Source organism: Pinus tabuliformis, chromosome 6 (assembly GCF_031772625.1).
Source record: "Pinus tabuliformis cultivar Carrire ecotype Pingquan chromosome 6, CPIR1, whole genome shotgun sequence".
In the NCBI taxonomy this organism is placed as follows: Eukaryota; Viridiplantae; Streptophyta; class Pinopsida; order Pinales; family Pinaceae; genus Pinus; species Pinus tabuliformis.
In genome coordinates this window covers 338,214,022-338,228,874 of record NC_142292.1, presented here as the reverse complement: position 1 = coordinate 338,228,874, position 14,853 = coordinate 338,214,022, and positions in this window count along the sequence as shown.

Genomic DNA, 14,853 nt, shown 5'->3' with positions numbered 1-14,853 from the left:
CATGCCATATTAAATGTTAACAGTTTTGAACATATCCACCGAAGATAGCACTAACCGTAATCGTCGGTGGTATAGCGCGCTCACATGTTGTGGTGACCTCGCGGTTTTGGAGCCCGCCACCTAACCGTTTGGTGTCATAACATTTGTGTTCACATGTGAGGCCGTTTACGGTGTTGGAACATTGGAGCCATCGGTTTATGTAACTATTTCCAGTTTGTTGTGGCATGTTCACATGCGGAGGGCTAGCCCTCCTAACCGCCCACCCCCATGCCATTATACTTTAAATTAATGCGGAAAGAATATGGGGTAAGAACCACGATGGTAGCGGAGTTAGTTAAGACTTGTGGATGGTAATCTAGAGGTAGCGGGTTCAACCCGACCTTCGAGCAAAATTTTGTTCCACTGTGTTAAGTCCTGCCTAGGCCGTTGGGAGGTGCCAGGGGGCGGCCTCTAAGCTTGCCACATGGCATTCTTCCATTGGCCCAAAAATAAACCAATCAAATTGTGCCAACACAACCATTTGAAACCCAATGAAATGATTCCACTTGTCCATCTGTGATTCAATGTTGACCATCATTGATCCTGCCTAGTCACTTGCCACGTCAACAGTACAGATTGCTGACTATGTAGTGACTGGGATTTTTTTTTTTTTTTTCAAATTTCGCATATTTAGCAAAGCAATCAGAACACAATAACTTTCTCATACGAACTCGGTTTTTGGCAAAACGAGTTGCGTTAGGATCGTTTTTGTGAGACGCACGCAGTCGTTCAGGTTTTGAGCCATTATGAGATCTTTGATTTTTGAGCTAAATATTGAGCACTTGATTAATTAGCTATAAGGAAAGGTGTTGGGCCCATACCTTGAATGATACGACACTGTAGTTTTTAATCTTGTACAAAAATTACCTACATATGAATTCTTAAAATATAAAATAAACAATGGCGAGAACATAAAACATAAAAACATATATACACAGAGATTTTCCCCTAGATCCCAAAATCGGGACTATTAGATTAATTTTTCATTATGTTCCTTTCAATGTTACAATACATATATATACATACTGAAGCATTCATAAACCCCAATCCATTAACCCTGGATTAGAACATAATCGTAGTTCCCTTGATCGGATCTACAAAATACCATGGGAAAAAAACCATCATGCCCAAAACCATGTGCGAAACCCATGCAAAAAACCATCAGTAGGGGCTACCGGTGCAACGAACAGGGGGGCTTATGCCCCCCCTGTGACCCCCTTGCACATGCGATTAGTTGGGGAAAGAATATAGCATACACCGGATAGAGACTCATTCTATCCATGTGTGTGCTCCTCCATTGGGTGTTCTCAATTGTGGCATCCCTTGAAGTTAAATCATGATTTATGCATAACCGAAAAATTTGAGTTATTTCAATGGCTTGGTTTGATGAAATTTATTTTTTCATATGCTTAATCTATAATGGTTTCATGTGACTTCGATTTTTTCCAGCCATCAACATGTCTAAGTTGAGTAAATATTAAGAAAATTCATATTAAAAGGTAAGTATACATATATTTGAATGGTTCTTTTGGAAGATTTAATTATCAAGTTAATTAATTCAATTTAGTTGGTAATGGCAATATAATGTTTCCCAAAGCACTAATTTTCCATCTCCCTATATGTTCATATAACATAATTAGGAAAAGCAAATGGCCCATTATCCACACATTTTTTCTTTTGCAAGGAAAAAAACATGACATAGTATAATTAGGGGAATTGTAAAGGATCACTGCATATCCACATACTTGCAATCCAAATACTTTGTATGTTCACTATTCACCTTGCACACACCATCACTACACACTAAATTCACTTAAACTTTGTGAAAAGGGTAACATCTTTTGGAATCTTTGTACTTAGTTTATTTTGAGTTTACATTTTGGCACACCTTAAGAAAATCAAAGACACTTTTAAAAGAAACCCTAACTTGAACCAACTAAATTCCCCATAAAGGCCACAAAATAATTTAATAGTTCATAGTAAGACCACGGGGGTAGGCATCCCATAAGCCTTTGTGGTTGCTTTTAATTAAAAAGCATAGAAGTTGTATTTTAGGGTTATTTTTAATCTTACACCATCAAGTGACAAAACTGGTAATGAGAAGAAACCCGTGAATGGGGCATGGCTTAGATGACGGATTATCATAGGCCCCTTATTGTCTCCCAACACTTGGAAGGGGTTCTAGATCCAAAGTTGACACCTAGAAGTTGAGATTCACTCATTCCCACTATGTGTAGGTAACTTAGTCGCCAAATATTAAGGCATCTTTCCCTATAGGTAGTGTGTGTGGGAGCACTCCACCCGAGGCAATTTTGGTCAGGTTACTAGAAGCGTTGCCAACTCTTTTGGGATGTAGCCCTAGTACCCCCCAATATATCCCTCTCCATAACTTTCTTGGTTTTTGGCTAGTGGAAGCGCTGCCAGTACTTTTGGGATGTAGCCCTAGTACCCTACTATAAGATATTTAGAAGGCCCAGTTAATAATTGAGCGGAATCACATTAGGTCTTTTAAAGATTTTTTCTTATACATAAAACCCCAAAAAACCTATTTTGTTGATTTTTTCACACATTAGAAGTAAAGGGAAAATTAACCATTTATTTTTCATTTTTTCTTATGTGTGTGATTCATTTGGTTTTCTAAAATAAAATCCCCCTCACTATCTTTTCCCACACACTTACTAGGGAATGGGTACCCAAGGGTTACCTGTCACTCTAGGTGCCTACAAGATCTCCCACCATTACCGGGAGGAGTGATTGGTCTTTCACCATTCTGGCACAGAAGACAGGACCAAGCCACCTTGTTTGGCATAGTCATCCTTGGAGAAACCTTATTGGGATCTAATTCCTTACAAGGCACCCCGACCACCATCCCTCGGGACAGTACAAACACTACCCCATAGGGTACTCCAACCAACCCTATCCTGTAGGGTACTCCAACCAATACTACCTTGTAGGGTACTGTTAACGGTCAAAAATGACCTCATCAACATAAGGGAGACCACCCGGTCAGAGCTCCAACTAAGCCCTTATCTGTTTGATTTGGTGGTTTCGACTAGTTCAATTGGATCCAATTACCCCTTCTCACTTCTCATGGAATTGTGATATTTCTAGTACTTGCAAAACAAGGAGAAATATATTGGAATTACCCTTTTGCTACTAGCTTATAAGAAGACAACCCTTAAGCTGACTTCAGGGCTCGACCGAGCCACAACTAAGATTTGCCCCTACCCAAGGGGACTTATAGAATGTAGACTTAAATCGAAATGCAAATCTATTCTAAGGTCCAAGAAAAAAATCTAATCCTATCTTGAATTGGAAAATGATAACATTCTCTCAATTCGAGAGAAGATGAACTAACTAACCAGGGGAAGAGGATTGTCTATATAATGATTGAATTCAGAAAATGAGATTAAATTGTAACATGCCAAATAGTTTTCATTTTACAATTTATTAGATCGCTTTATGTAAATCGAATTTACTTAAATAAAAAGTTATCAAAGAAAATTAGAAATGCATGTTTGAATCCAATAAAATAACTAAATTCATTATATGATTTTCATAAATTAAAAGAATAAATTCATTTAATTAATGAAAGATAAAACAAAATAGGAATGCATTTAAACAATAAATAATTATTGCTCGGTACATTCCTATTTCAATGAATTCGTATTAATTCTAAATTTTTTTTGCTCCTCAGATATAACTCTTACAGAACTTCAATAGCATAAAAAAATTGGTACAACAATAATACTCAATCAGAATGTAATACACTATTTAGAACAAAAAATAAAAACAATTAAAGAAATTATAGCAATAACATATTGTCTTGGAATTCAAACATTAGTGCATTGGAATGAAAATTAATTAAAATCATACCAAAACTTCATTACAAACTTTGTGGTCCTTGAGAAGCTTCAACTCCTTCGATAAATTGCTTACAATAGTGCAAATCAATCTTTTCTTTCAGGGCTCAAAATGCTCTGTCTCTCCATAATTCAACTCACAGTACATTACAAAAATGCAAATGCACAACAAGAAAAACCACAAAATTTTCCCCAAATACCTATCTTAAGTTTTCCCCTCACCTACAGCTATAATGCCCTATACAAAAGTGCTTTCAGAGCCTCTAGTTATAGAGAAGAGGAACCCCTTCCTTAATATCAAATCTGATATTTAATAATTACAAAAATCACCAAAATGGAGAGCTATTGGGGGTGGTTTTTTAGATCCTCAATTAGAGCTGTAAATTCTCTATTCTTCTCTTTGTTGGTCTCTTTACATTTCTCCAAAGTGCCTCAACTTCAACTTCTCCAACCGATCTCCTACTACAAACCAATCAAACCAAAATAAAAATAAATTAAATTGCATACTAGAAATAAAAATAAATAAAATCTCATGAAATTGCTAAATCAAAATAAATAAAATCTAAAGAAATTTCCATGCTACAATTGCTTCAAATGGATTTGATTATCCTTTGCTGGGGAATGCATTAATGATGACAATTTTCCCAAGCCAGTGAAATTTGCCCAAATCAAATTAGGAAAAACCAATTTTTGCTGCAAATTCGTCACTTTATCTTCTGCTATTTTTTTTGGTCACTAAATAATTAAATCTGCTAAAATTAACATTCCCATAGTATTCTCCTCAGTCTTAGCTTTCTAATGAGCTGTCTTGGGCCTCATTTGGCCAAGTAAATCTCCAGATATGCCTTTTTTCAGCATGAAAAAAATGTCTGTTTTTGTATTATATAAAAAATAGTACATAATCCGGGAATTATGGGCATCGATAGCCGTAATCTGCACTTTGATTATATACGTAAAGCATACATTATGCATTGACCACATATTCATCTATACTAATCATCAAATCTTTGTGCCACTAATGTGAATCCTGTAAAAGTAATAATAATTAAAACTTTTACTAACTAAATCCTTGTTTTCCTTAAGCATAATTCCTTAGAAATACTACTACTAATATATAATATTTACAAAAAAGACACAGAATTTTAACTTATCTCTTCTAGATGCAACATTTTTTTTGCTTTGTGTATAACCCATGGAAGTGTATTAGTTATCCCGACAGTCGTAGACATCCAACGTCCATAGTATATTCTCCCATCTTTATTTCGATGTGCATACCATCGGGTTCATCCAATAGACCTGTTTGGTCTTTACTTACTATGGTAAGTTAAGCTCTTAATTCCTTTATCAACCCGGGAAAGTACACTTAGAGGTGCTTACCTAAAGTATATAGATCTAGAAGGATCTAAGGTTCTAATGACTGCCTAGTGAACGAAATTAACAGTGCTCCCTACAAGAGATCCTTAATTGCCTTTCAATCACTCAAGCATCAATCTAAATGAAACAAATCCTATGAAATTCTAATTTCCTGAATAACAAAAACAGAGTATTGATGATTGATTAAAATCCTACATTCCCTTACAAGAATATTGCTCAATAGAATTTTTACAATCACAACAATCCAAAGTACTTTCAATAACAAATTAAATCACACAGTGAATAAGATGAGTAGTGTTGCAAATCAATAACAGTTGGATCTTTTACAAGAATCACTTATCAAACTGAAAATTGAATTTCACAACTACAATCTAAATCACTTGGAAATAAAAACTAGAACTATCTTTCAAAATCAAAGCCAATAAACAAATCTAGAAATTGTATGACAGCAAGCATATAGATATCAATTTCAAGATCAGAATTAGTTGAGTCCTTTTACAAGGCTCTTTTCACAACGAATACAAGCTCTTTTCAATTGATAACTCTAATAACATAACATTTACTTCTGCACATAAAATAACTAATTCCTAAATTCGAATTTGCAGCTAGTAAGAAAACTGAATAAAAACAGAGTGTACCAGCGTAGTGATGAGGGCCCTTCAACACTTCACAGGCACACTATAAAACGATTCAGAAGAGTGTAGCTACTAGATCTTGAGACATAAAATTGCTGATGAAGTCTGTATTAAGTCTGGAATAAAAAATGCACAAACTGTCTTTTCATACGTTCACAATCTAGCTCTCTCTAACATAGTCTTCTTTCATAGGTTATTTATAATAAATCCTCCTCCCTATTATCCTAACAGAAGTCTATTAATTACATCCAAGAAGGTCGAAATTGAATCAATTCCTTCATTTATGCAAAAATTCTCAAAATAGAAATTATTCTCTTCACAAAATCTGGAAAACTTGCTGAAGTGGCTGGGTTTGACCAACGTTGACCGGACACTTGTTCTCTTCAAAATTGAAAATGGATAGGTGATCCACCATTCGTGTACATTTTACTTCATGCCCATAGTCTTCAAATTCGCTCACCTGTTGTGCAACATATTAAACAATGGAGCATTTACAGGAAGTCACAACTTCTGGTAATTTTATGAAAAATGTCATTTTTATCATAATAATTTCAAAAATTAATTCCAAGCTAAAAATAATAATAATGACATCATATCATTTAGTTTCTAAGGATTATAGCTGGAATATGAAGGTTAAATGGTTAAAAATGATAGCCAAAAGAGAATTTTAAGTGGAATGGACAGTCATAAGTTGATACCAACAAGACCCAACTTGGACATGTGAACTGCATTTTGGTTATATTCCTGTCCAATATGATGGATAGATGAGTCTTGAAAAGTGGCCCAAAGATTTTCAATCTGGCAGAGCCAACCATAGAGTGTGTTTTGTTGTATCTTGTTCCTTCCAGTACATGTTCAATAATGATACGAGAATCCCCAAAAATATGCATGGAGGGGATGTCCAAAAAAATAGAGAACCAAGGAAAGCCCCATAATGCCATGGATTTTTCCTTCATGTTTGTGCCCCTACCAACACCCCAGTGAACCCAATATTCTTTCTCTTCTGTAAGTTTGATCCAAAATCCACATCCATAAATCCCTCTTTGTGCGCCCCATCGAAAAATCTAGCTGGATATACAATGCTTGGACTAGATCTCCTACAAGTCTTTTCCTTGGGTGCTCTGCTTTGTACAAAATCACCACTGATCCATTTTGATGTTCAGTCCATCACCAACGCTTCTTTTACCTTACATTAATCAAATATAATTTGATTGCGCCACCGCCATGTCTCCCAGAAAATAGCTAGTGGAATCAACCTCCATGTGGAACTTTGTTCACTGCACCAATACAAATAGTCAAAGATATTATCATATTGTATGAAAGGTGTACCAATTTTCACAACAAAATATCGCCATATTTGGACCGAAATAGGACATTTTAAGAGAATATGGTTATTATCCTCCCCCTCGTTCCTACAAAGATAAAAAAATCCTCGGCCCCTGCCATTTTCTCTTTAGTAGGTTGTCCCATGTAAGATTTTATTCTTCCAAACAAGCCAAAGAAACATAATGATCTTAGTGGGCAACTTAGTGTGCCAAAATTTATAGAACCAACATACCTTTGTGATGTGAAGCTCCTGAGTGCAAAGGTTGTAATATGTGTCCGCTACCTCAACTTCTCCTACCTTTTTCTTGGCGACCCATGTGATATGATCCCCATGCCCATCACGGCAGATGCCGATGGATTTCATCATGATCCTGATTTGTTCCCATTTGAGAGAATTCTAGCCCGACAAACCCAGTTCATTAGACCTCTTCCATATAGGGACATGTCCAAGCCATTCTTGGATGACTTAGTTCCAATATAAAATACCTCGTCTATTGAAAACATGTATTAAGTCCATAGATATGCACGAGTCCTTGCTCATACCAAGAATCGGGTCCATGCCAATCATAATTCATTGTCCAGTGCCAAGTTGCCAACAAAGATTTTGAATAAAAACGTTTTTGATCTTATTCAGACTAAGCCATATGGCCGATCCCATGGAAATTCCAATGGTCCCCTGGTGCATTCAATATAAAAACTCTTTGTTATTCAGATATTTATATCTAATAACTTTGCCCCATGTGCCTTCCCTGAATATACCGCACCACAATGACTTCACCAGCAACGCCCAACCGAATCGCCGCAGGTTCAATACACCCCATTTGCCCAAGTTTTTTGGTATAGTTATGTTCTCTAATTTTACCAGGTGATATTTAAATTTGTGTGCCGCCCCTGACCAAATATATTGAGCCATAATACGGTGAAGAGAATTGATTATATATTGGGGAAGGAAATATAAGTGTGCCCAATATACACCCAGCTGAGTGATCACTGACTGTGTGAGAGTAATACGCCCTCCCAACGAGAGGCATCTGAATTCCCACCCCATAATTTTCTTGTAAAATCGATCAACAAGCCACAACCAATCATTGTTCTTGTATTGACATGGATTTATATGATAGCCTAGATATTTCTTGCCTGCTGCCAGTGAGTCGGCACCCACCTCGAAGAGTCTCTGAATATAGGGAATGTCATTCATATCACTAGAACCATATAAAATGGTAGATTTTAGTAGATTCATAATGAGGCCCGTGGCTCTTCCAAATTTAGTGAAGATATGAAATAATTTGAGCCATTTAAATCTAACTATCATCCTCATAATCAGAACATCATCAACAGAGAAACTATGAGATATCTTAATTTGTCTACCTATAGAAAGCGCATCAGATTAGCCTTCCACCACAGCGTTTTTAATGTGTAAATTGAGACCATCCATTGCCAGAATGAACAATAGAGGTGAAAGTGAGCACCCCTATCTAAGTCCCCTCCCCGCCCCAAAAAAACGAGATGGATATCCATTAATAACAACAACACACCTAACATTTGATACACAGGCCATTATCCATTCAGCTCCTCTGGTCTATATCCCGACCTTTTGAAGTACCATCTATAGATAACCCTAATCAAGGCAGTCATATGCCTTTTGTAAATCAACCTTCATTACAACAACATTTATTTTTTTAACATGGATCATATGTAAACATTCCTAATCAATAGCCACGACATCATGTATTTGTCTGTTTTGTAAGAAACCAAATTGTTCAGGAGATATGTACTTTGATAGTATGTGCTTAACCCTGGTAGAAATAGTCTTTGAGATAATCTTGTAAATAAGATTGCAGAGTGAGATAGGCCGATAATTAGAAAATGAGCATGTGGATGCCTTCTTGGGGATGAGAGAAATATATGTAGAGTTTATGTGTGGATGTATAAATCCCCCCTTTCTAGATTCTTCCACCATGGAAAGTAGATATTCCTGGAAAATGTTAAAGAAATGGGTAAACAGTTCTACCGTCCAACCATCTAGACCAAGGCTCTTGTCCCCCTTAAGAGATTTCAACACTTGATGAATTTCTTCCCCTGAGACAACCTTATATAATGTCGAATTAGCCTCCTCATCAAACATCGAAGGATATTCACTAACCCCCCACACTTGTTCCTCCCCGCATTCTAGACCCCTGCTACTATATGCCTGTTCAAAAAGTTCTACCAACAATCTTGTAATCTCCTGCTACGACTGAACGTTATTGCCATCAGCATCAGAGAGCTCCCATATGGAATTAGTCTTCCTTCTATGGTTTGCATAACAGTGGAAAAGTTTTGTGTTCTTATCACCCTCACGAATCCATATGGCCCTGCTCTTTAGGCACCAAGTTAATTCCCTTTGGTGGAGGATTTTCTTCTTTTTGAGCTCCAATGCATGTATTTTATCCCGAACCTCAACCGATGGGGAATGAGTGATCATGAGCGGTAGGAGTGACTCCAGGGCTGCGTCAATGTCTTTTAGATCCTTTTTTTGTTGTGCCTTCTTCCTTCGTTCCCATGACTTCACCACAACCTTTAAGGCTCGAAGTTTCTCCTGAATATATATCATGGGGGAAATATTTCCAGCTCGGCCCCGAGACCAGTGGTCTCTTATCAGAACTTCAAATTTTTGGTCTTCCATCCAGACCCGATTGAATTTAAAAGGCATCCCATATCTCAGATCCCCACGACACCAGGTAAGAATAATGCGGTGATGATCAGATGTATAGTTGTTTAAAATATTCGATTGTACATACATGAGCTTCTCCACCATTTGTTCATATAATAGGATTCGATCCAGCCTTTTGGCTACATATTCTTTGCCAGCCCTGCCATTATCCCAGGTAGGCGCAATTTTTGGTGGGCATATGTCAATCAAGTTATGATCATTGATAATTTCTTTGATCATGTCTGCCATATTATCTATTCTTCTAGATCTACCCCAAACCTCGTCCAATCCAATAGTGCAATTCAAGTCTCCCGCCATAATTAGAGTAATCATGTTGGGTGTGGAGCATGATTATTTAGAGGTCTTTGTTTCACCCGGATGTATACCCCAGGAAGATTGTACACCCCTCCACGCGGGAGGGACTTGTCCCCCCCGCGAGGGTCTGGGGGGGCTAATCCCCCCCGGCTGGGGGGTTCGGGGGCCAGCGGTCCACCGGCGGGGGTTTCGGGGGTAGTGCCCTGAAGCTAAAAACATATGTAAAATTGCCTTGTAAAAGTATAGTAATTTCTAGTCAATCTGGGCCATTCATTAGGCAGATGATCTGACGGTAGAATTTATGTTTAGTTTAGGGTTTTTTGCCCTAGAAGGCAACCCCTCTCTTTGTATGAGGGCATTATATTGAGGCTATGTGATATATGTGTATTCTCAGAGTGAGAAATAGTGAGGTGAGACTGTGAGAGAAAATAGAGGATATTACGAGGGATCTACTGTAGGTTGTGTCTCTTCATTTTGCTGGATAATAGAAAGGAAGGACTGGCTGTTCTGGGTGCACGTAGCCCAAACTAGGTGAACCACGTATATCTGTGTCTCTCTTGTTTTATGTGTTTATATTTCTGCAATATTTTATGTGTTCCATTGCTCTGTAATATATAAATCTCTAACAACTGGTATCAGAGCCGAAGGTCTATTTGGCTGAAAACTCGCAGGAAAGAAGGGTTTCTCGTTCGAGTGGGAGCAATGGCGGAAGATGGTAAGTTTAGGGTTGAGAAATTTAACGGCCAAAACTTCTCGCTGTGGAAGATGCAGATGGAAGATTATCTGTATCAGAAAGATATGTACCTACCATTGAGCAGAAAAACAAAGATGCCGATGGGTGTGACAGATGAAGAATGGAACCTTCTCGATAGAAAGGCACTCGAAACAATACGGTTGTGCGTCGCAGTGTCGGTCGCCTTCAACATTTCGAAGGAAAAAACGACAGAGGGTTTGATTTAGGCGTTGGCGAAACTATATAAAAAACCCTCGGCCTCAAACAAGGTATTTATTATGAAACGGTTATTTAATATGAAGATGTCAGAAGGTGGATCTGTTGTAGACCATTTAAATGATTTTAATACAGTTACAAGTCAGTTAAGTTCTGTAGGGGTAAAATTTGATGATGAAGTTAGAACTCTGTTATTCTTGTGCTCATTCCCAGAAAGTTGGAATGGTTTAGTAATGGCCATTAGTAACTCTATTTTTGGATCTAGTACTTTAAAGTTTGATGATGTTGTCGGTGCTATCCTTAGCGAGGAAATGCGATGGAAAAGCTCCAGTGAGACATGGGGTAATGCTTTGAGTGCAGAGTCTAGGGGAAGAAGAATGGAAAGAGGAAAGAGCTCAAGATATCACAGTAAATCAAGGAAACGCAGATCCAGGTCCAGATCGGGGATAGTGTGCTGGAAATGCGGAAAGAAAGGACACCTAAAGAAAGACTGTAGATCTCAGAAGGAAAAATAAGGAGATGCACAACAAGAAAATAATCATGAAGCAAATGTGACAGGTGAGGTGTTACAAGATGCATTGATTCTTTCTTTCGAAAATATTACTGATTCCTGGGTGGTAGATTCAGGGGCCTCATTCCATGCCACACCTGATAAGAAATATTTTCATGACTATGTTCAAGGAGATTTTGGAGAAGTCCGTTTGGGTGATGATAAACCTTGTAAAATTGTTGGAATGGGTAAGGTTCTTCTGAAACAGCAGAATGGAAACCAATGGCTACTAAAGGAGGTAAGGCATGTTCCAGATCTGAAGAAAAATCTGATTTCAACAGGGCAGTTAGGTGGTGAAGGTTGTGTGACAACTTTCACAGATAAAGCTTGGAAGGTCACCAAAGGAGCCCTGGTAATAGAAAAAGGCGAAAAGGTTGGTACATTGTATTTATGCAATGGTATTTCTAACTCTGTTAATGCTTTAACTTCCAAAGGAGCAGATGCAGCATTATGGCATCATAGGCTCGAACACATGAGTGAGAAGGGGATGAAGATTCTTCACTCAAGGAATTTGTTGCCGGGTTTGAAGAATGTTGATTTGGACTTCTGTGAGAATTGCATTTATGGAAAACAGAAGAGAGTCAGATTTCTCAGAGTTGGGAAAGAAAAGAAGAGAGAAAAATTAGAGCTTGTGCATACAGATGTATGGGGACTTGCTCAGGTATCATCTCTCGGTGACTCTCGTTATTATGTTACTTTTATTGATGATGAAACTAGAAAAACTTGGATTTATTATATTAAGAATAAATATGATGTATTTGATACTTTCAAGAAATGGAAAGCTTTGGTTGAGATTGAGACAGGAAAGAAATTGAAGTGTCTCAGATCAAACAATGGAGGTGAATATTGCAGCAAAGAGTTTGATAGGTATTGTTCAGAGCATGGAATTCGTAGAGAGAAGACAGTTCCAAGAACACCAAAAGAAAATGGTGTGTCAGAAAGGATGAATAGAACAATCATGGAGCGTGCAAGGTGCATGAGATTGCATGTAGGATTGCCTTTACAATTTTGGGCAGATGCTGTAGATACTGTTGTTTATCTAATAAACAGAGGGCCTTCAAGTTCCTTGGATGGTGGTGTTCCAGAGGAAGCATGGACAGGTAAAAAGGTAAACTACTCCTTTTTAAAGCCTTTTGGTTGAGGGGCCTTTGTCCATATTAATAAAGAACATAGAACAAAGCTTGAGGCAAAATCAAAGAATGTACCTTTATTGGATATGGTGTTAATGATTTTGGTTATCACTTATATGATTATGAAAATCACAAATCATTAGGAGCAGAGATGTAATATTCAATGAAAAGGTCTTGTATAAGAATCAGTTGCAGGAAAAGAAACAGGAAAAATAAAACAAGGAATACACAGTCCTTGATGAGATCACTGAAAAAGTAAAGGTGTCTGAAAATACTAATAATCAACAACCACAACAACAACAACCACCACAACAACAACAGGCACCCCAAACACCTGAAAGTGGTGTTAGAAGATCTACCAGGATAAGTATACCCCCTGAATGATACTCTCCTTCATTATATTATTTATTGTTGACTGATTCTGGTGAACCCGAATGTTATGAAGAAGCAATGCAGGTTGAAAGCAGGAAGAAGTGGGAGCTAGCCATGGAAGAAGAGATGGACTCCTTAATGCATAACCAGACTTGGGACTTAGTCAGGTTGCCTGCAGGTAAAACTACATTGCAGAATAAATGGGTTTACAAGCTGAAGGAAGAAGATGGAGGAAAACAGAGACACAAAGCTAGACTTGTGGTGAAGGGGTTTGCACAGAAGAAAGGTATTGATTTTGATGAAATATTTTCTCCTGTTGTTAAAATGACTTCAATCAGAACTATTTTAAGTCTAGTAGCAGTTGAAGATTTGCATCTTGAGCAGTTAGATGTAAAGACAACCTTTCTCCATGGGGATTTGGAGGAAGAGATATATATGCAGCAACCACAAGGATATGAGGCAAAAGAGAAGGAGAAACTAGTGTGCAAGTTGAAGAAGAGCTTGTATGGATTAAAACAGGCTCCAAGTCAGTGGTATCTAAAATTTGACAAGTTTATGTCTGAACAAGGTTATACTAGATGTCACTCTGATGATTGTGTTCATCTGAAAAAGCAAAATTATGGTAGCTATATTATATTGTTATTGTATGTAGATGACAGGCTTGTTGCAAGGTCTAACATGTAGGAAATAAATGTGCTCAAAAGAAAATTGGCAAATTCATTTGCAATGAAGGATTTGGGAGCTACAAAACAAATCCTTGGTATGAGAATAACTAGAGACAGGAAAAATTGCAAATTAACATTGTCTCAGAATGAGTACATACAAAAGGTGTTGAAAAGATTAATATGCAAAATGCAAAACCAGTTAGTACACCTTTTTCTAACCATTTCAAACTTGGTAAGGAGATGGGCCCAAACACCCAAGAAAACTTGGATTATATGTTTAAAATTCCATATGCATCAGCAGTTGGGAGCTTAATGTATGCAATGGTCTGCACAAGGCCTGATATTGCACATGCAGTGGGAGTTGTAAGCAGGTACATGAACAATCCAGGAAAAGAACATTGGATGGCAGTGAAATGGATTCTCAGATATTTGAGAGGTACCACAAATCAAGCATTATGCTTTGGTGGTTCAAACATTTCTCTACAGGGATATGTTGATGCAGATATGGCAGGTGACAGAGATAACAGGAGGAGCACTACAAGATATGTATTTATTGTAGGTGGAACAACTGTCGGGTTTCAAAATCCAAAGTGTTGTTGCACTTTCAACAACAGAAGCAGAGTATGTTGCTACTACAGAGGCTAGTAAAGAAATGATTTGGTTACAAAGGTTTATGGCTGAATTGGGTAAGAAGCATGATATGGGCACATTATACAGTGATAGCCAAAGTTCCATTCATCTTGCAAAGAACTAAGCATTTCATTCCAGGACTAAACGCATATAGCTCAAGTACCATTTCATACGATCAGTGTTGGAAGATGGAGAGTTGAAGCTGGAAAAGATACACACTAGCCAGAATCTTGCAGATATGCTAACAAAATTTGTAACCAGGGAGAAACTGAGAATATGCTCAGTTTCAATTGGTCTTCAAGGATGAAGATGA